The sequence below is a fragment of the Oncorhynchus mykiss genome, chromosome 19, assembly GCF_057628025.1.
Source record: "Oncorhynchus mykiss isolate SJ-2025 chromosome 19, ASM5762802v1, whole genome shotgun sequence".
NCBI classification, from domain to species: Eukaryota; Metazoa; Chordata; class Actinopteri; order Salmoniformes; family Salmonidae; genus Oncorhynchus; species Oncorhynchus mykiss.
This window is the reverse complement of record NC_143040.1, coordinates 56,083,564-56,107,477: the sequence shown is the minus strand read 5'-3', so window position 1 is coordinate 56,107,477 and position 23,914 is coordinate 56,083,564. Positions and strand designations below refer to the sequence as shown.

Here is a 23,914-nt window from a genome sequence, read left to right as displayed (position 1 = left end):
GCAAAGAGTAGTCTGGCTTTTTTATGGCGGTTTTGAAGTAGTGGCTTCATCCTTGCTGATCGGCCTTTCAGGTTATGTCGATATAGGACTCCTTTTTACTGTGGATGTAGATACTTTCTGTACCTGTTTCCTCCAGCATCTTAACAAGGTGAAGGTGAAGGTGGAGTTGCAGGTAGCCTAGTGGTTAGAGCGTTGGACTAGTAACCGAAAGGTTGCAAGTTCAAATCCCCGAGCTGACAAGGTAAAAAACATCTGCCGTTCTGCCCTTGAACAGGCCTTATTGCAAACAGGATGCATGTTTTGGAATATTTTTATTCTGTACAGGCTTTCTTCAAGCTTCAAGCTTACTTTACACATCTACCAATAGGTACCCTTCTTTGTGAGGCATTGGAATTCCTCCCTGGTCTTTGTCGTGAATCTGTGCTTGAAATTCACTGCTCGACTGAGAGACCTTATTGAATGTGTGAGGTACAGAGATGGGGTAGTCATTCAAAACGCATGTTAAACACCATTATTCCACCCAGAGTTAGTCTATGCAACTTATCTGTCTTGTTAAGCACATTTTTACTCCTGAAGTTATTTAGACTTGCCATAACAAAGGGATTGAATACTTATTTTTTTTGTAAAAAAAAAAAAAAGCAAAAAAAAAAAAATCTCCTAACATAATTCCACTTTATGGGTTATTGTGTGTAGATCAGCGACTCAAAATCTCAATTTAATCAATTTTATGTCCAGACTGTAACACAACAAAATTAGGAAAAAGTCAAAGGGTGTGAATACTTTCTGAAGGCACTGTACATGCAGTATTTACAAGAGCTAGCAATATCTATACAACAATGCAGTTGTGAGCATACTAGGCATTCTGTGTTATAATATATCAGTCTAACTGAATATGGATGTTGTGTTGGATTAATGTTCCAGGCAGGGCCCTGAATGTTCTTGGGCATTGGCAGTTGGTCTGGAAGAACTTCATGACCTTGGACTTCGACTATACAATTTGGCTCTTGCCAGCCCCATGCAGTTTTTTCCACTTCTGAGTAAGATCAAATTGGATCTGTCACATGCTTCTTAAACAACAGGTGTAGACTAACAGTGAAATGCTTATTTATGGGCCCTTCCCAACAATACAGAGAGAACATAGAGAAATAATAGACAAGTAATAATAAATTAAATACACAATGAGTAACGATAACTTGGCTATATACTCGGTACCGAGTCGATGTGCAGTGGAACGAGGTTATTGTGGTAGTTACAGTGCATTTGGAAAGTATTCAGACCCCTTGACTTCCACATTTTCTTACGTTCCAGCCTTAAGCTAAAATTGATAAAAAATATTGTTTTCCTCAACCATCTACACACAATACCCCATAATGACAAAGCAAAAACAGGTTTTTAGACATTTTTGTAGATGTATAATAAAAAATACCTTATTTACATAAGTATTCAGACCCTTTGCTATGAGACTTGAAATTTAGCTCAGGTACATCCATTGATCATCCTTGATGTTTCTACAACTTGATTGGAGTCCACCTTTGATAAATTCAATTAATTGGAGATGATTTGGAAAGGCTCAAACCTGTCTATTTAAGGTCCCACCGTTAACAGTGCATGTCAAAGCAAAAACCAAGCCATGAGGTCGAAGGAGTTATCCGTAGAGCTCCAAGACAGGATTATGTCGAGACACAGATCTGGGGAAGGGCACCAAAATATGTCTTTAGCATTCAAGGTCCCCAAGAACACAGTGGCCTCCATTCTTAAATGGAAGAAGTTTGGAACCACCAAGACTCTTCCTAGAGCTGGCCGCCCAGCCAAACTGAGCAATTCGGGAAGAAGGGCCTTGGTCAAGGAGGTGACTCTGACAGAGCTCCATAGTTCCTCTGTGGAGATGAGAGAACCTTCCAGAAGGACAAACATCTCTGCAGCATTTAACCAATCAGGCCTTTATGGCAGAGTGCCCAGACAAAAGCCACTCCTCAGCAAAGGGCACATGGCAGCCCGCTTGGAGTTTGCCAAAAGGCACCTAAAGGACTCTCCGACAGTAAGAAACAAGATTTTCTGGTCTGATGAAACCAAGATTGAACTGTTTGGCCTGAATGCCAAGCGCCACGTCTGGAGGAAACCAGGCACCATCCCTATGGTGAAGCATGGTGGTGTGGGGATGTTTTTCAGTGGCAGGGACTGGGAGATTAGTCAGGATCGAGGGAAAGATGAACGGAACAAAGTACAGAGAGATACTTGATGAAAACCTGCTCAGGACCTCAGACTAGGGTGAAGATTCACCTTCCAAAAGGACGATCCTAAGCATTGAGTGGCCCAGACAATGCCCGGACTTGAACCCGATCGAACATCTCTGAAAAGATTTGAAAATAGCTGTGCAATGACACTTCCCATCCAACCTTACAGAGCTTGAGAGGATCTGCAGAGAAGAACGGGAGAAACTCCCCGCATAGAGGTGTGCCAAGCTTGTATTGACATTCCCAACAAGACTCGCGGCTGTAATCATTGCCAAAGGTACTTCAACAAAGTACTGAGGGAAGGGTCTGAATACTTATGTAAAAGTAATATTTCAGTTTCTAAAAACCAGATTTTTCTTCTTTGTCATTGTGGAAAATTGTGTGTGCATTTTAGAATAAGGCTGTAACGTAACAATGTAGAAAAAGCCAAGTGGTCTGAATACTTTCCGAATGCACAGTATGTACATATAACTAGAAATACAGTGACTAGGCAACAGGATAGATAATAAACAGTAGCAGCAGCGTATGTGATGAGTCAATAATAGATAATAACACAATAGATATTGAGCTTGTTTCCAGCTGAAAGCTTTCGTCCAATGGATCTACAGGATCTGTACTACTAAAGCTGGTGTCAAGGTCGTCTTCATGGCAGCAGGATTAGTCTGTAGGACATACACATGTCTGATTAGCCAACATTTTACAACTTTGTTTCAAATACAAGGTATTATATCCACCCATCCCCCTCATGTCAATAGATCATGCTGGCTAACCTTCCCACACGATACCCCTCCCAACAGACACCAGTCGCTCACCCACCTACACTATGCCCTCCTTACTAAAAACTCTGCTTTTCTCCAATTTAAGACTTCAGGTTTTGCATAAACAATCAACTAAACCTCCATAATACAGAGAACTACAGTAGACTTTTTAGCCTATTTATTAACACACTAACTATGGCAACATGACATGGACCATGCTTATGCCTAGCTCCAGTATATGTATTGGCTCTTCATGGATTCATGGAAAGATTTCGCAAAGTTGACTTGCACTAATTCCTGGTGCTGAGCTTAATGTTGATGCCACTGCAGATGTTTATGGGATTGGACTCTGTAAATAGAACACAATCACTTTAGCCTTTGTGGTTGTTAATTAGCTAGCTAACATAGCTAAAGTTGGCTTGCAAAGTTACAAATGACATCCCCAGATGGCTAATTACATTGATATGCTTTGGAATGTCTAGCCAGCATATTACAAAAGCTAGCTAGCCAGATTTTTGTCTTAGATAAACAAATGTAGTTCGTTAGCTATGCTACCTCTGCTTGAATTCTTAGTAAGTTAAGCAATTTAAATATTACCCCAGCAGCCTGTGCTTGTTTGTAGTTTTCACATCTAGGTACTGAGCACCACGCCATGACTTAACTTTATAATTGTTTTTGACACAGTTGTTGTAATGTTAGCTACCTGTTGATACCCATTCTCAAATGGCTCCACCTCGACGGGTGGTATTTCATCCTGAAATTGCTATGAATTCTGGATATGGAGGTTTGGTTACAAACAGGAAATGTAGATGGCCCGTTTCTACCGGTGAGATGCAGAACCATTCGTATTTGCATGTAGTGAGGAAATTCTCTATTTCAATCAAATCAAATTGTATTGGTCACATACACGTGATTAGCAGATGTTATTGCGGGTGTAGTGAAATGCTTGTGCTTCGAGCTCCGACAGTGCAGTAATATCTAACAAGTCAGTGGTTCCCAAACTTTTTATAGTCCCTTACCCCTTCAAACATTCAACCCCTCTACTACCAGGGTAAGCGCACCCTCAAATATTGTTTTTTTTGCCTTCATTGTAAGCCTGGCACACACACACTATACGATACATTTATTAAACATAAAGAGTTTTTGTCACAACCCGCCTCGTGGGAAGTGACAAAGAGCTCTTATAGGACCAGTGCACAAATAATAATAATCAATCATTTTGGAGAGATTGACATGCATTTTATTAATATTAGCTTTCTGTGTACATCCAACGGCCTTGTTGATAGTGCTGTTAAGAAGGCAGAGCAGCGCTTTATTATAGACAGACTTCTCCTAATCTTAGTTACTACTGCATCAATATGTTTTGACCATGACAGTTTACAATCTAGGGTTACTCAAAGCAGTTTAGTCATCTCAATTTACTCATTATTTATTACAAGATTTAGTTGAGGTTTAGTGAGTGTTTTGTTCCAAATACAATGCTTTTAGTTTTAGAAATATTTATGGCTAACTTATTCCTTGCCACCCACTCTGAAACTAACTGCAGCTCTTTGTGTTGTAGTCATTTCAGTAGCTGTAGTAGCTGACATATAATGTTGAGTCATCCGCATACATAGACACTCTGGCTTTACTCAAAGTCAGGGGCATGTCGTTAGTAAAAATGAAAAAAGCAAGGGGCCTAAACAGCTACCTTGGGGAATTCCTGATTCTAACTGGATTATATTTGAGAGGCTTCCATTAAAGAACACCCTCTGTGTTGTTAGACAGAGAACTCTTTATCCACATTATAGCAAGGAGTGTAAAGTCATAACACATACATTTTTCCAGCAGCAGACTATGATCGATAATGTCAAAAGCTGCACTGAAGTCTTACAAGACAGCCCCCACACTAATTTTATCATCAATTTCTCTCAGTCAATCATCAGTCATTTGTCTAAGTGCTGTGCTCGTTAAGTGTCCTTTCCTATAAGCATGCTGAAATTCTGTTGTCAATTTGTTTACTGTGAAATAGCATTGTATCTGGTCAAACACCATTCTTTCCAGAAGTTTAATAAGGGTTGGTAACAGGCTCATTGGTCGGCTATTTGAGCCAGTAAAGGGGGCTTTCTTATTCTTCGGTAGTGGAATGATTTTAGCTTCCCTCCAGGCCTGAGGGCACACGCTCAGTAGTAGGCTTAAATTAAAGTTGTGGCAAATAGGAGTAGCCATATCGTCTTCTATTATCCTCAGTAATTTTCCATCCAGATTGTCAGACCCCGGTGGCTTGTCATTGTTGATAGACAACAATATTTCTTCTCACCTCTTCCACACGGACTCTACGGAATTCCAAAGTTAAATTATTGTCTTTCATAATTTGGTCCGATATACTTTGTGTGGTGTCAGCGTTTGTTGCTAGCAGTCATCCCTAAACTTGCTTATCTTGCCAATGAAAAAGTCATTAAAGTAGTTGGTAATATCAGTGGGCTTTGTGATGAATGAGCTATGAGATTCAATGAATGATGGAGCTGAGTTGGCTTTTTTCCCCCAAAATGTCATTTAAGGTGCCCAAAAGATTTTTGCTATCATTCTTTGTATAATTTCTTTGTTTCATAGTGTAGTTTATTTTTATTTAGTTTAGTCACATGATTTCTTAATTTAAAGTACGTTTGCCAATCCGTTGTGCTGCCAGACTTAATTGCCATACCTTTTGCCTCATCCCTCTCAAATATACAGTATTTCAATTCCTCATCAATCCAAGGGGATTTAACAGTTTTACAGTAATTTTCTTCATGGGTGCGTGCTTACTAGTAAATGGATTAAGTATAAATGTGTCAAGTGAATATTCTTTACATCATCAACATATGAATCACTACAAAACTTCTTGTAGGACCTCTTATACACTATATTAGGCCCAGCCTTTGGAACTTTGGTTTTCCTAGCTATGGCTATTATATTGTGATCACTACATCCTTTGGATTTGGATATGGCTTTAAAGCAGCAGGTAGCCTAGTGGTTAGAGCATTGGGCCAGTAACCGAAAGGTTGCTAGATCGAATCCCCGAGCTGACAAGGTAAAAGTCTGTTGTTCTGCCCCTGAACAAGGCAGTTCCACTGTTCCTAGACCGTCATTGTAAGTAAGAATTTGTTCCTTAACTGACTTGCCTGGTTAAATGAAAATTTTAAAAAATTAAATAAAAAAAAGCTAATTAAAAAGCTTAAAAGCATTAGTAAAGATGTGATTCAAACATGTTGATGATTTATTTCCTGCGCTGTTTGTAACTACCCTGGTAGGTTGACTGACAACCTGATCCAGGTTGCAGGCACTGATTACAGTTTGAATTTTTTTTCTTGAGTGGGCAGCCAATATTTAAATCACCCTGAAAATATACTTCTCTGTTGATATCCCATACATTATCAAGCAGTTCACACATATTATCCAGAATCTGACTGTTAGCACTTGATGGTCTGTAGCAGCTTCCCACAAGAATGGACTTTAGGTGAGGCAGATGAACCTGTAGCCACATTACTTCAACAGTATTTAACATTAGATCGTCTCTAAGCTTTACAGGAATGTGGTTCTGAATATAGACCGCAACACTGCCTCCGTTGGCATTTGTCTTTTCGGTAGATGTTATAACCATGTATTGCTACCACTGTATCGTCAAAGGTATTATCTAAGTGAGTTTCAAAGAGAGTCCAAATATGAATGTCATCTGTTACTTAGGCTTGTTTCTTAGGCTATATATGTTAACATGGGCTATTTTGATCACTTTTCTGGGTTGCTTGATTGTTTTGAATGGTTTACTGGGTAGACTTACTGGGTAGACTTACACATGTTATTTCAGTTGGAACTGATAGTACAGGGTGAGCTGCATAAAATGGTCTTCCTACTAGTGTACACCGCCTCAGTGCTTACAGTGTAACTCTGGTTTATAGGCTCATGATTACAGCTTACAGCAGTTGTAGGATAAACAGATGTATTTGGTGCAATTAGGGGTACATTAATTAAATTACTTACATTGTGTTTGCCAAAGCCCCTATGATCATGTTCATTTTATGCAGCATTATGACGACTCATTGTCACAATGGTAGGGATTAACTGAGCTGGTCTTGGATCATTTACCAGTCATTGTTTCAACACAGCCATGAAATCCGAGTCCAGGAGCCAAGATGATTTGGATGGACTCCGTCATTCCTGTAGAGTATCTTCTGTTTCCAGAAGGTGTCAAAGTTATCAATTAAAGTGACTCCATCAGAGCTACAGTAGTCTTTTAGCCAGATGTGTAATGCCAGCAGTCTGCTGAATCTTTCACACCCGTGGCCCAATGATGGTACTGGACCTGACATTATTGCCTGTTTTTTGGAGTCTTTTCATTCTAAAATCAGTTCTTTCAAATCCATTTTCACATGTTCTGAGCTAGCCCTCCTGATGTTGTTTGACCCCACATGGACTACGACAGTGTCAGCTCCCGGCGTCTGTGGAAGAACAGTCGGAAGCAGCCTTGTTATGTCCTGTACTTGTGCTCCTCTGTAGTACAGGGTTTTTGCCTTGGGGACCGAGATGTTTCTCACCATAGACCTGCCTATGATGACAGCTGGTGATGTTGAATGGGCCGCTCTCTCAGGCAGCCTCGCGATCTGCTCCGAGGATCTGAACCCGAGGTAGAAGCAACCGGAGAGGGAGGCAGAATCGAGGACGAAGACTCAGGTACCTCCGGATCCGGGGCGGTAAAGCTGTTTCTGGTCTGTGTCAGTTCCGTGCTCAACATCTCCATGGAGACCCCTGTTGCCAGTTGGGAACAGCTCCGTTCTCCAGAGAAGGGGGAGACACCTTCGGGGATGGAATCCTGCAGAGCACCGGCCAGTTGGCTGTGGAGAGCCGACATGGCAGCGAAACCTCCACCAGCCCAGAGCAGCGTCCGGCTACTGGGGTGGAAGAAAAATAAAAAGTAGGTGGGCGTGGGTTCCCTAGTAGATTATGTAGGTTTGCAACTTGCTTGCTAGGAATAGCTACTAAGCTACAGTAGTCCTCCGCAAGCAAGCAGTTGCTACATTGAAAGTCAGCGCGGTCCACATTGTCCCGGAACAAAGCAAAGTAAACACAGCTCTTGCTATGCTTGAAACGTTCAATGGCGGCCTCCATTTGAGCCTGCCGAGCCGGCAAGGCTATCTGGGATTTTGCGTGTCTCCCCCTATACGGAATCTGGCAGGATCCCGGGACAGATGGCAGCGCTCACAGCAATTTAACCCAACAGAGCTGCAGGATTCAATATAAATTAAAAGTGTATAAAAACACTGTCAGCTTTTAAACTGAGGTCTTTAGTTCGGATTTTGGCGTTCAACAACAACAAACGTATTTGAGAGAGTCTCCATTTTAAGGTAGGAGGTAAAGGCAACAAAAAAAGGCCATGGTGGCGAAGTAAATATAATATAAGTATTTAAGTAAAACACTGGAATGGTAGATTTGCAGTGGAATGTGCAAAGTAGAAATAAAAATAATGGGGTGCAAAGAAGCAAAAATAAATACATGAATACAGTAGGGGAATAGGTAGTTGGGCTAAATTATAGATGGGCTTTGTACAGGTGCAGTAATCTGTGAGCTGCTCTGACAGCTGGTGCTTAAAGCTAGTGAGGGAGATAAGTGTTTCCAGTTTCAGAGATTCTTGTAGTTCTTCCCAGTCATTGGCAGCAGAGAACTGGAAGGAGAGGCGGCCAAAGGAATAATTGGTTTTGGGGGTGACCACAGAGATACCTGCTGGAGCGCATACTACAGGTGGATGCTGCTATGGTGACCAGCGAGCTGAGATAAGGGGAGACTTTACCTAGCAGGGTCTTGTAGATTACCTAGAGCCAGTGGGTTTGGCGACGAGAATGAAGCGAGGGCCTGCCAACTAGAGCGTACAGGTCGCAGTGGTGGGTAGTATACGGGCCTTTGGTGACAAAACGGATGGCACTGTGATAGACTGCATCCAATTGATTGAGTAGGGTATTGGAGGCTATTTTGTAAATGACATCGCCAAAGTCGAGGATCGGTAGGATGGTCAGTTTTACAAGGGTATGTTTGGCAGCATGAGTGAAGGATGCATTGTTGCGAATTAGGAAGCCAATTGTAGATTTAACTTTGGATTGGAGATGTTTGATGTGAGTCTGGAAGGAGAGTTTACAGTCTAACCAGACACCTAGTTATTTGTAGTTGTTCACATATTCTAAGTCAGAGCCGTCCAGAGTAGTGATGCTGGACGGGCGGGCAGGTGCAGGCAGCGATCGGTTGAAGAGCATGCATTTGGTTTTACTTGTATTTACGAGCAGTTGGAGGCCACGGAAGGAGAGTTGTATGGCATTGAAGCTAGTCTGGAGGGTTGTTAACAGTGTCCAAAGAAGGGCCAGAAGTATATAGAATGGTGTCGTCTGTGTAGAGGTGGATCAGAGACTCACCAGCAGCAAGAGCGACATCATTGATGTATACAGAGAAGAGAGTCGGCCCAAGAATTGAACCCTGTGGCAACCCCCATAGAGACTGCCAGAGGCCCGGACAAAAGGCCCCCCTATTTGACACACTGAACTCTATCAGAGAAGTAGTTGGTGAACCACGCGAGGCAATCATTTGAGAAACCAAGGCTATCTAGTCTACCGATGAGGATGTGGTGATTGACAGAGTCGAAAGCCTTGACCAGGTTAATGAATACGGCTGCACAGTATTGTTTCTTATCGATGGCGGTTAAGATATCGTTTAGGATCTTGTGTGGCTGAGTTGCATCCATGACAAAATCTGAAACCAGATTGCATAGCGGAGAAGGTGCGTTGGGATTCGAAATGGTCGGTAATCTGTTGACTTGGCTTTCGAAGACCTTAGAAAGGCAGGGTAGGATAGATATAGGTCTGTAGCAGTTTGAGTCAAGAGTGTCCCCCCCCCTTTAAAGAGGGGGATGACCGCAGCTGCTTTCCAATCTTCGGGAATCTCAGACGACACGAAAGAGCGGTTTGCAACAATTTCAGCAGATAATTTTAGAAAGAAAGGGTCCAGAATATCTAGCCCGGCTGACTTGTAGGGGTCCAGGTTTTGCAGCTCTTTCAGAACATCAGCTGATTGGATTTGGGAGAAGGAGAAATGGGGAAGGCTTGGGCGAGTTGCTGTGGGGGGTACAGTGCTGTTGACCGGGGTAGGGGTAGCCAAGTGGAAAGCGTGGCCAGCCGTAGAAAAATGCTTGTTGAAATTCTCAATTATAGTGGATTTATCGATGGTGACAGAGTTTAAAAGCTAGCCTTGGCTTTTCTAACTGCCTTGTATATTGGTCTCTAACTTCCCTGAAAAGTTGCATATCACGGGGGCTGTTCGGTGCTATTGCAGAACGCAATAGGATGTTTTTGTGTTGGTGAAGGGCAGTCAGGTCTGGAGAGAACCAAGGGCTATATCTGTTCCTGGTTCTACATTTCTTGAATGGGGTATGCTTATTTAACATGATGAGGAAGTATTTTTTTTAAATAACCAGGCATCCTCTACTGACGGGATGAGGTCAATATCCTTCCAGGATACCCCGGCCAGGTCGATTAGAAAGGCCTGCTCGCTGAAGTGTTTCAGGGAGCGTTTGACAGTGATGAGTGGAGGTCGCTTGACTGCTGACCCATTACAGATGCAGGCAGTGATCGCTGAGATCTTGGTTGAAAATAGCCGAGGTGTATTTAGAGTACAAGTTGGTTAGGATGATATCTATGAGGGCGCCCGTGTTTACGGCTTCGGGGTGGTACCTGGTAGGTTCATTGATCATTTGTGTGAGACTGAGGGCATCAAGCTTAGATTGTAGGATGGCTGGGGTGTTAAGCATGTTCCAGTTTAGGTCACCTAGCAGCACGAGCTCTGAAGATAGATGGGGGTCAATCAGTTCACATGTGGTGTCCAGAGCACAGCTGGGGGCAGAGGGGGGTCTATAGCAGGCGACAGCGGTGAGAGACTTGTTTTTAGAGAGTTGGATTTTTAAAAGTAGAAGTTCAAATTGTTTGGGTACAGACCTGGATAGTAGGACAGAACTCTGCAGACCATCTCTGCAGTAGATTGCCCCCTTTGGTCGTTCTATCTTTTCTGAAAATGTTGTAGTTAGGGATGGATATTTCAGAGTTTTTGGTGGTCTTCCTACGCCAGGATTCAGACACGGCTAGGACATCAGGGTTGGCAGATTGTGCTAAAGCAGTGAATTAAACAAACTTAGGGAGGAGGCTTCTAATGTTAACCTGTCTAAGATATTGGTTCCCAATTGGGGATCAACCCTCCCACGTTCAGCTGAAACGGTGGCGCATGGAACGCAAAAATATTCTTAAAAATATTTAACCTCCACACATTAACAAGTCCAATAGCTCAAATGAAAGATAAACACCTTGTTCATCTAGCCAGCAAGTCAGATTTCTAAAATGTTTTACGGCGAAAACATAGCACATATATATGTAAAACCACCACCAGACACAGCTCATTTGAATAGCCAAAACATGCAATCAACAAACGCAGGATTAAAAAATAAATCGCTCACTAACCTTTTGAAAATCTTCATCAGATGACAGTAATATGACATGTTACACAGTACATTTTTTTTTTCAATAATATGCCATTTATATCCATAAATGTCCATTTGCAGTGAGTTCACGTTCAGAAATTACTCAAAAATGCCTGCAGGAAATCTATGTAGCGCGGCAAGATAACGTAAATAGACATCATAAACTTTGACTAAATATACATGTTCTACATATAGTTAGAAAGATACACTGCTTCTTTATTCAACCGCTTTGTTAGATTTATTTTTAACGTTACAGAAATCGCACACTATTCAATATGCTGAGACAGCGCTCAGTTCCAAGCTACATTTCTACGTAATGTTGGAGTCAACAGAAACACAGATTTAAGCATAAATATTCCCTTACCTTCGATGGTCTTCGTTCAGAATGATCTGGAAGGCTTCATACTTACCCAATACATTGTTTGGTTTCAAGTCTTGCGTCTTTGTATTAGCTACTGCTAATAACATCAGCTGAAATGCACCCAAAACGTCCTCTGGTCCGGAAAAGTTGCGCATCAAAACTTCAAAATTACGTATTATATGTCGACTAAACAGGTCAAACTAAGTGCAGAAGCAAGCTTTATGATGTTTTAGACACGCAAAACAAACTTCAATTCAATCGGCCATCGTCTGCCCTTCTCTTGAGTGCTGGAACAAAGGAATGGCTGGGACCAATTCGCGCCCCTACGCACAGCCTATTCTCTCGTGGCACGCACTAATTTCACTCCCATAGGGTCAATTCTCGCGGGATTTGAACGATTCAAAGCTCTACTGAAAGAGGACATCTAGCGGAAGAGATAGAACGTGTCCCCAGAATCATAACTGGTTGGGAAGGGTGGGGGCCATGACGTCAAAGTTGCTCCAACTTTCATGGCCACAAAAACTAGTTTGGAAGAATGCCTGCCCTGTGAGTTCTGCTATACTTACAGACATAATTCCAACGGTTTTAGAATCTTTAGAGTGTAAAATTTATTTGCATATATTAGCAATTTTTGACAGATTTTTTTTCAGTTTACTAGGGGTACCCAATCTCTCCAAAGGGGGCATATGTCTGCCATATGCATGAAACCAAGGCTATTACGGTTACAGTGCCTTGCGAAAGTATTCGGCCCCCTTGAACTTTGCGACCTTTTGCCACATTTCAGGCTTCAAACATAAAGATATAAAACTGTATTTTTTTGTGAAGAATCAACAACAAGTGGGACACAATCATGAAGTGGAACGACATTTATTGGATATTTCAAACTTTTTTAACAAATCAAAAACTGAAAAATTGGGTGTGCAAAATTATTCAGCCCCCTTAAGTTAATACTTTGTAGCGCCACCTTTTGCTGCGATTACAGCTGTAAGTCGCTTGGGGTATGTCTCTATCAGTTTTGCACATCGAGAGACTGACATTTTTTCCCATTCCTCCTTGCAAAACAGCTCGAGCTCAGTGAGGTTGGATGGAGAGCATTTGTGAACAGCAGTTTTCAGTTCTTTCCACAGATTCTCGATTGGATTCAGGTCTGGACTTTGACTTGGCCATTCTAACACCTGGATATGTTTATTTTTGAACCATTCCATTGTAGATTTTGCTTTATGTTTTGGATCATTGTCTTGTTGGAAGACAAATCTCCGTCCCAGTCTCAGGTCTTTTGCAGACTCCATCAGGTTTTCTTCCAGAATGGTCCTGTATTTGGCTCCATCCATCTTCCCATCAATTTTAACCATCTTCCCTGTCCCTGCTGAAGAAAAGCAGGCCCAAACCATGATGCTGCCACCACCATGTTTGACAGTGGGGATGGTGTGTTCAGCTGTGTTGCTTTTACGCCAAACATAACGTTTTGCATTGTTGCCAAAAAGTTCAATTTTGGTTTCATCTGACCAGAGCACCTTCTTCCACATGTTTGGTGTGTCTCCCAGGTGGCTTGTGGCAAACTTTAAACAACACTTTTTATGGATATCTTTAAGAAATGGCTTTCTTCTTGCCACTCTTCCATAAAGGCCAGATTTGTGCAATATACGACTGATTGTTGTCCTATGGACAGAGTCTCCCACCTCAGCTGTAGATCTCTGCAGTTCATCCAGAGTGATCATGGGCCTCTTGGCTGCATCTCTGATCAGTCTTCTCCTTGTATGAGCTGAAAGTTTAGAGGGACGGCCAGGTCTTGGTAGATTTGCAGTGGTCTGATACTCCTTCCATTTCAATATTTTCGCTTGCACAGTGCTCCTTGGGATGTTTAAAGCTTGGGAAATCTTTTTGTATCCAAATCCGGCTTTAAACTTCTTCACAACAGTATCTCGGACCTGCCTGGTGTGTTCCTTGTTCTTCATGATGCTCTCTGCGCTTTTAACGGACCTCTGAGACTATCACAGTGCAGGTGCATTTATACGGAGACTTGATTACACACAGGTGGATTGCTACCGTGGCGATGACCGAAGATAATTATTTTGGGAGATAATGTGGTCGGCATTTAATTGTGAGGTATTCTTGGTCAGCGAACAAAATTACTTGAGTTCCTGAATGTTCCTAGAATTACGCCATGATTCGTTAATCATGAAACAGACCCCTCCGCCCTTCTGCTTCCCGGGAGATATTTATTCCTGTCTGCGCGATGTTCTGAGAATCCTGCTGGCTTTACTGACTCCGATAGAGTTTCCAGAGAAAGCCGTGTTTCCGTGAAACAAAGTTACAGGCCCCGATGTCTCTCTAGAAAGAAATCCTTGTTCGAAGCTCATCAACTTTGCTATCCAAAGACTGAACTAATACACTCAGTAATATACTCGGAAGCGGTGGGTGGTGTGCGCGCCTCCTAAGTTGAACCAGCAGGCCACCTCGAGTGCCTCTCCTCCGCCGGCGAGGTTTTGGATCGGTCTCTGGAATAAGTTTGATTGCTCTGGGGAGAGTGAACAAAGGATCGGCTCCAGAGATGTCGTATTGCTGGTCATAATAATGGTAGTTCTGGTGAGTTATCGCCTCTCTAATATCCAATAGTTCTTCCTGGCTGTATGTAATGACATATAACATTTTCTGAGCTAATAATGTAAAAAATTGTACATTAAAAAACAAAATACTGCAAAGTCTTCTAAGAGCTAGTCGCGATGCTGCCATCTCCGTCGGCATCATGGTAGTAGCTAATGACACATGTTCATAACATACTAATGTATTTACAGTACACGGTGAGATGTCTTTCTTTGGGATATGACCCATTCTGGTTGTTGGCCATACTTAAATGAGTGACTCAATAGTACTGTTGTGGTTTACTATCATTTAAGATACAAGGCATTCGCTCTGCGTCTGAACTGCTGAGGCGGATTAGAGATTGGCCGAGTGGAATTACAAATGTAACTGTTTGGAATGGAAATTGACCCCAGGTCTGTTCTCTGCTGTTGAACTTGGCGGGCTCCCTGAAACACACACACACACACACCCTCCTCCATTATACTGAGAGAGGTGCTTGTGTGTCGGGATCTGTGAAATGTTGGCACTCGCTCACTTCCACAAACAGAGAGAGCTCTCTGAGAAGTAATAGCAGGAAGCAGCATGATCGGAACAGCGTTTCTCCTCTTGTTCCAGTCAACAGTGAAACAACAAAACATCTCTCCTCACATATCTATCTTCCATTATTGCGCTGTGTAGAGATGACAGCTTTATGGCTGGTGTTTTCCAGATTCCCCCTCCTGTTTCCCCAGGCAGGCAGCTCAGCTCTGTGTTCATCCTGTAGGAGTGGAGGGGTGTCTGAGCATAGCATGGACACAGGTTTTGTGTAAAGGATAGGATAGGATACAATACCAGCCCCCTGCATTCCCAGGGCCTGCAGAAACGGTTCTGCATCCATTGGCACAGCGACAGGAGAACTGAGAGGCCCGTTGAGTGGGGGGGGGGGGGGTTCAACCTGAAGCCAACTTGAAGCCCTACTCAAACACACAAAACCACTCACAGTGAAAAGGGGGTCCATTGAAATTCACCAGTGTAAACAGCAGATCAACAGTACTGAATTGTCTGTTTAGAAGATGGCCAGGTCCTTCTCTTGAGACTTCCCTTCCTCTGTCAGGAATATTCCCGTGCCTCTCCGTGCACTTCATCTGTCACGCGCCACAGTCTGGTTAGAGGGATTTGATCAGATGGAGAGCAGAGCAGTGAGTCGGTCAGTCTGAGGACTGGGGTGGAAAGAGCCTGATGACAGGCTCTGATGGGTCTGTGACATGCAGCAGGGCAGGATGTCAAACAGATTGATCCGGATCTACATAGACACACACACACGCTGCCTCCGCCTCGTGTTCAAGGTACTGGAGTTAACTTGTTATGGCTGCAATCCCAATACAGGGATCGATATGACAACTACCAGTGAAAATAGAGGGCGCCAAATTCAAACCACAGAAATCTCATAATTACAATTCCTAAAACATACATGTGTCTGTCTTATATCATTTTAAAGGTAATCTTGTTGTTAATCCCACCAATGTGTCCGATTTCAAATAGGCTTTTCAGCGGAAGCACTACAAACGATTATGTTAGGTCTCCACCAAACCACAATTTTCCAGCGAAACATAGCATTCACAAAAAGCACAAATAAAGATAAAATGAATCACTAACCTTGAATTATCTTCATCAGATGACACTCATAGGACTTCATGTTATACAATACATGCATGTTTTGTTTGATATTTAAATAAAACAATCTGAGTTTACATTGGCTTATTAAATTCACTTGTTCCAAAAACATCAAGTGATATTGCATAACCATATCGTTTCAACAGAAATACTCATCATAAAATGTAGATGATAATACAAGTTATACACATGGAATTATAGATATACCTCTCCTTAATGCAACCGCTGTGTCAGATTTCAAAAAAGGTTTACGGAAAAAGCAACACATGCAATAATCTGAGACGGCGCTCAGAACAGAAGACAAATTAGCCGCCATGTTGGAGTCAACAGAAACCAGAAAATCCCTGATAAATGTTTCCTTACCTTTGATGAACTTCATCAGAATGCAGTCCTAGGAATCCCAGGTCCACAATAAATGCTTGATTTGTTTGAAAATGTCCGTTACTTATGTCCGATTCGCTACTTTGGTTAACGCGCTTGGTAAACAGTTCCAAAGTCACAAAGTGCGTCCACTATAACGTGACGAAATGTCCAAAAGTTCCGTAACAGTCAGTAGAAACATGTCAAACGATGTACTGAATCAATCTTTAGAATGTTGTTTACATATCTTGAATAACGTTCCAACCGGAGAATTAGAATGACTTCAGATGAGCGAAGGAACGCAGGTCCTTCATCTGTGAACGTGCATAGTGAATGCATGGTCAACTCGTGGAAGTGGTGACTATTTCCTGTGTTATTCGACCCCCCTTCACATGAGAGTGATCAGACAAAGTTCTGTTGACTGTTGACATCTAGTGGAAGGCGTAGGAAGTGAAAACTCATCCATATCTCGCTGTAATTTCATTGAGAGCTTGGTTGAAATTCTGCCCCCCCCCCCCAAATTTTAAAAAAAATAAATAAACAGGAAGTGGAATTTCTCAGGTTTTTGCCTGGTGTATTTGTTCTGTTATGCTCACAGACATAATTCAAACCGTTTTAGAAATTTCAGAGTGTTTTCTATCCAATACTAATAATAATATGCATATATTAGCAACTGAGATTGAGGAGCTGGCTGTTTTCAATGGGCACCTTTTCATCCAAGCTACTCAATACTGCCCCTGCAGCCATAAAAGTTAACACAGCTTCATTATATCAAATTAAGAGGCAGTTTATGGACAGACGTGGAAATGGTTTGCCCCATTTCATTTTCTTATTTTATTTCACCTTTATTTAACTAGGTAGGACAGTTGAGAACAAGTTCACATTTACAACTGTGACCTGGCCACGATAAAGCAAAGCAGTGCGACAAAAACAACAATACAGAGTTACACATGGAATAAACAAACGTACAGTGGATAACACAATAGAAAAATCTGTATACAGTGTGTGCAAATGAGGTAAGGCAATAGATAGGCCATAGTGGCGAAGTAATTACAATTAACACTGGAGTGATAGATGTGCAGATGAGGATGTGCAACTGGAAATACTGGTGTGCAAAAGAGCGGAAAACAAAAACAAATATGGGGATATGAGGTAGTTGGTTGATTGGGCTATTTACAGATGGGCTGTGTACAGCTGCAGTGACCGGTAAGCTGCTCTGACCACTGATGCTTTAAAGTTAGTGAGGGAGATATAAGTCTCCAACTTCAGTGATTTTTGCAATTCGTTCCAGTCATTGGCAGCAGAGAACTTGAAGGAAAGGTGCCAAAGAGGTGTTGGCTTTGGGGATGACCAGTGAGATATACCTGATGGAGCGCGTGCTACGGGTGGGTGTTGCTAAGGTGACCAGTGAGCTGAGATAAGGCGGGGCTTTAACTAGCAAAGACTTATAGATGACCTGGTGCCAGTGGGATTGGCGACAAATATGTAGCGAGGACCAGCCAATGAGAGCATACAGGTCGCAGTGGTGGCTGGTATAAGGGACTTTGGTGACAAAACGGATGCACTGTGATAGACTACATCCGGTTTGCTGAGTAGAGTGTTGGAGGCTATTTTGTAAATGACATCGCCAAAGTCAGAACCGTCAAGAGTAGTGATGCTAGTCGGACAGGCGGATGCGGGCAGCGAATGGTTGAAAAGCATGCATTTGGTTTTACTAGTGTTTAAGAGCAGTTGGAGCCACGGAAGGAGTGTTGTATGGCATTGAAGCTCGTTTGGAGGTTAGTTAACACACACAAGATGTATACAGAATGGTGTCGTCTGCGTAGAGGTGGATCAGGGAATTGCCCACAGCAAGAGCGATATCGTTGATATATACAGAGAAAAGAGTCGGCCAGAGAATTGAACCCTGTGGTAACCCCATAGAGACTGCCAGAGGGCCGGACAACAGGCCCTCCGATTTGACACACTGAACTCTATCTGAGAAGTAGTTGGTGAACCAGGCGAAGCAGTCATTTGAGAAACCAAGGCTGTTGAGTCTGCCGATAAGAATATGGTGATTGACAGAGTTGAAAGCCTTGGCCAGGTCGATGAAGACGGCTGCACAGTACTGTCTTTTATCGATGGCGGTTATGATATAATTTAGTACCTTGAGCATAGCTGAGGTGCACCCCTGACCAGCACGGAAACCGGATTGCACAGTGGAGAAGGTACGGTGGGATTCTAAATGGTCAGTGATCTGTTTATTAACTTGGCTTTCGAAGACTTTAGAAAGGCAGGGCAGGATGGATATAGGTCTATAACAGTTTGGGTCTAGAGTGTCACCCCCTTTGAAGAGGGGGATGACCGCGGCAGCTTTCCAATCTTTAGGGATCTCAGATGATACGAAAGAGAGGTTGAACAGACTGGTAATAGGGGTTGCAACAATGGCTGTGGATAATTTTAGAAAGAGGGTCCAGATTGTCTAGCCCAGCTGATTTTGTACGTGTCCAGGTTTTGCAGCTCTTTCAGAACATCTGCTATCTGGATTTGGGTGAAAGAGAAGCTGGGGAGGCTTGGATAAGTAGCTGCGGTGGGTGCAGGGCTGTTGGCCTGGGTTGGGGTAGCCAGGAGGAAGACCTGGCCAGCTGTAGCGAAATGCTTGTTAAAATTCTCGATTATCCTAGGTTTATCGGTGGTGACAGTATTACCTAGCTTCAGTGTAGTGGGCAGCTGGAAGGAGGTGCTCTTATTCTCCATGGACCTTAGTGTCCCAAAACGTTTTGGAGTTAGAGCTACAGGATGCAAATTTCTGTTTGAAAACGCAAGCCTTTGCTTTCCTGACTGCCTGCGTGTATTGGTTCCTGACTTTCTTGAAAAGTTGCATATCGCTGGGACTCTTCGATGCTAGTGCAGTCCGCCACAGGATGTTTGTGTGCTGGTCGAGCATAGTCCATATAGTCCAGTGAAGTTCCTTGATGGCCATCTTGGTGTCTGCTTGATGGGGAATACACAGCTGTAACTATAACCGACAAGAATTCTCTTGGTAGGTGAAATGGCCGGCACTTGATTGTATGGAATTTTAGATCTGTTGAGCAGAAGGACTTGAGTTCCTTTATGTTGTTATGATTACACCATGAATCGTTAATCATAAAGTATACACCCCCGCCCTTCCTTTTCCCAGAGATGTGTTTTATCTCTGTCGGGGCGATGCTTGGAGAAGCCCACTGGCTAAACCGATTCCGACAATACATCCCGATAGAGCCATGTTTCCGTGAAACAGAGAATGTTACAATCTCTGATGTCTCTCTGGAAGGAAACCCTTGCTCGAATTTCATCTACCTTGATGTCAAGAGACTAGACATTGGCTAGTAGTATACTCAAGAGCGGTGTGCAATGTGCACGCTACGGAGCCTGGCCAGGTGGCTGCTTCGTCCAACCCTTCTGAGGCGTCGTTGTTTTGGATCACCTATTGGAATTAGCTCCATTGTCCTGGGTGGTGGTCCGAAGAGAGGATCTGCTTCGGGAAAGTCGTATTCCTAGTCGTAATGTTGCTAAGTTTACGTTGCTCTTATTTCCAATTGTTCTTCCCGGCTGTATGTAATAACTTAAGATTTCTTGTTGTATCAATGTAAGAAATAATACATAAAAAAATAAATACTGCATAGTTTCCTAAGAACTCGAAGTGAGGCGACCATCTCTGTCGGTGCTATACTGAATCAGGGATATGGGAGGAAGTGACCTGGGGATGGCCTTACCAGCTGACCACTGACCCTCCGCTTGCACTTGTGCATTCATTTCTCTTTCACACCGTCTCTGTTACCAGACACGCATGCACGCACGACCCCCAAGCCCTCCTGATTCCCTCCTTCCTTTAGGGTGTCTGCTGGTCCTCTCTCCTCCCCCAGCAGACTGGTGGGTTAGCTGGTGGCTGCTGATGAGCCAACATGTTTTCCTGAGTGGCAGGAAGCGCTCTAACACAATCAGCAGTGCTGAAAAGTGGACCATGTGAGAGGCTGAGATAAGAGCCTTGCCCGGGCCCTGGGCCCTCGGTACAGACCCAGTACCATCTGCTGTCCTCACTGGACCTCCTCACGGTTGGTGCGGTCTGCAGTGTACAGTTAGGGCATTTTTACACACCATTTTCAGCTGTAAACCTAGTTCAAATCAGAGTTCAATTATTTGTTACATTGTCTTTTTATTTTCTCCATTTGGTCTGGTTGGTTTCACATTTGTCAAATGAACAAAAAATCCTAAACAAAACCAAGTGTCCATGCTAGTCATTTGATCATTTGACAAATTCTCACATTAAATCCATCTATGATTATCATGAAGTATCACTTGCCCCAATATTAATATTACTTCCACTTTGGCCTTCGCACAACATGCGGGATAATAGCCGCTCTAACTGTGATATGAATAGGCTATACAGTAACCTACTGTATATCCCTGGCATAGCAGCCATCTCCCCTAATCTGAATCGGTTGTGCTCATACATGCTCTGTTATACTCAGAATGTTTCAGAGATATCAGGTTATGCTACTGTGTGCATTTCATTAAATGCTCGCAGTCAAACAACCAATAATACTACACCTCTAGTTATTTTCCTGTGTTTGGTACCGACTGCGTTCTAACCTGCAGTGAACCACACCATGGTATGAATGGAATCTGACCCAGACCACCCTTTTTGAGCGAACCACGGTGTGTTGTTTAGTCGGCTCCAATTGAGGATGTTGTTCACACCAGTCCAAACAAACCAAACTAAGGGGGGAAATGCACCAGAGTTAGAAAAACATTCCACTCCAAACTAATTGGGTTTGAAAGCCCCCTTTAAAGTGTGTGTTTAATCTTCCCAGTAGCCCTTGGGATTTTTAACTCAAGGTTATTAGGCCTGTAAGCGATTCAGGTGAACAGTAGCTTGAAGGGCTAGGCTAGTTAAAATGCTCAACAATTTTTCTGGCTCAATACTGGGGCTGTGATTTCTAGATCTGGCCCTGATTTTTTTGTCTTGTAAGACAGACAGTGAGTTTTATATTGATGGGCTGAGTGTGTGTGTGTGTTTAAGTGTGACAGGGTGGTATGAACTAAAAGCAGTGTGGGATTAGCTCAGTGACTCTCTGCACCAGCACCAGCATGGCAGATACTATCAAGAGGTGTTAGAGAAATAATATATAATGTAGTGTTGCCTCTGGGAGAGAGGGATATTGAGATATAGAGAGAGAGAGGTGTTGCAGGGGCTTGGCTTGTATTAAACAAGCGTAGGGCAGTAGGGTCTTGTTACAAGCTGACACACACACACACACCGACCCCACATACACACTGAAAATACATTTTTTTGGTGGCAGACTTGAAGGGCCATTTTGTATCCTACTCACTGAGACTGGGCTGGATCAATCAAATTCAATCAATAAAATCAGCAGATGTCACAAAGTGCTTATGAGAGCCATCAGCTCCATCTGAGCCATACCCATTAGAGAGGGAGAAATACACAGTACACAAGCTCACACATCACTCTCATCACAGATCATGCACTCAATGAATCACAACATTTCAAAAGTGCGTAGTGTACCGGTGAACGTGTGCAGGATAGGGTATTATGTAGTGATAATATTATTTTTGATCATATAGTTTCGACTCGCAATAGTATTTTTGCGCTAGTTGGCTGTACCTGCACCAAAACTCCGATATTTTTCCTTCCTAGCTTGTTCTCCACCTTCTTTTTTAAATAGGAAGGCAATTTGTTTTCAGCACTTGTATTTCCATGACTGATCAAAGCCAGTTTTCTCATGGCTCTTGTGCCTCTGCAGCAGACATATGGTGAGCAATATGTTTGGAACAGCAAATCTCAATAAAATCACAGTATCGAATCGCAATTGTGAGAATCGCATACATATCGTACCGACACCAAAGTATCGTGTTAATATCGTATCATGAGGTCCCTGGCAATTCCCAGCACTAGTATTATGTTAGTAAGTAAGTGTTAATGGAGTCTGAATGAAATGTCCCTCCTATTTGACCCGTAATCCAGCCTTATTAAGAGGATTGTGTTCTTAAAAAAAGATGACACTTTTTTTTGAAGGAGACTTATCCGCCATGCTTGGCCGTGTTGTTTTTGGCACACAGTTAAGGGCAGTTACGTTTCAATGTTCAGGTGCTACTGTGTGTTCTGCTGCCAATATCTATACTTTTGGGAATACTGCAGTATGATGGCATTGTTGTTATTATGGTTTATATTTAGCCTTGCGTTGCACATATTGCATTGCATGTGGTGCTGCAATTCCACTCGGTTGCAGACGCTTGTGATGAATGTACCAATACCAGACCTGATTCAATATTCAGATTCAATCAGATCAGAGCTGCAATCAGATTAACCTGAGAACAAAGGACGAGACCAGCTCCTGTCTCATCCAGGTCCAATTATTCTATTATGGCCGTTGTTATTTGCCTTTAACTGTGGGCGAGATCCATGGAACACAAGTTCAAATGTTATTACAGGGGGATGTATGATTCTTCATTGTATCTCTGCTTTAATCTGTGGGCTAACATAAATCACCAGACAGAATGGCATTGTCCCACGGTGGTTGGTTGGATACAAATGCCAGCCATCCGCCCGAGCCAATTACTGGAGACTATCTGGGCTGTGTTTGGTCCCCATCCAGTTGGCTGGTGGTGAAAGAGGGTGTATTGAACAGACCTGAGGCGCAGGAGAGACCGAACAGAAGGTGAATCTTAATTGCTCAATTAGGGGGAAGAAGTCTGCCCCTGTTAAATATTCTCATCATAGGGGACATGGCATGGAAGAGAGAGGTTTTGTGATTGATACCAAGCCTGATTCTGGATTGACATTCTAATAGGGAAATAATGACTGCCGTCAGTCTAGCCTTGTCACAGGTCTATGTGCTTTTTAGTCATCTTTGTCACTTGTTGAACTACCATTCATGTTTAGCATGCCAACAAATACAACACAGAGGGGGGGGGGGTATTTTTCGGTTGTTTTCTTATTAGTTAAGTGCTGACCTCACCATAATGTAAAAGCACTTAGCCATGTGTCGTGTGAGCTGTGGTGTTAATGATGTGGGATGATCTGTTATGGAGATGGAGAGCAATAGGTTCAAGGCCAGGTCGGGATTGGTTGGGATTGGGAGTCCCATAGGGTGGCACACAATTGGCCCAGCGTCGTCTGGGTTTGGCCGGGGTAGGCTGTCATTGTAAATAAGAATTTGTTCTTAACTGACTTGCCTAGTTAAATAAAGGTTCAATAAATAAAAAGTAAAGAGGAAACCGGGACAGCAGTCGCATACACGTACGCAGGTCAGCAATTTTAACTAATCGAAAAAACAACCCGAAAAGAACCCATCTTTGAAACAATGTGTTATACAAAGGATTGGAGAGAAGACTAATAATATGGTTGTTCTAGATTCTGTAATTGGACACGGCTTACGCGAATGAAGTCACTTTGACATAATGT

At 42.8% G+C, this 23,914-nt stretch overlaps 1 protein-coding gene across 6 annotated transcripts in view; it reads left to right on the top strand.

Annotated features, from left to right (window-relative positions):
• The window catches only part of LOC110498370 (ral GTPase-activating protein subunit alpha-2), a 181,871-nt gene that overhangs the window by 27,486 nt on the left and 130,471 nt on the right, over nt 1–23,914 (top strand). The gene's annotated exons all lie outside the window — the stretch shown is intronic.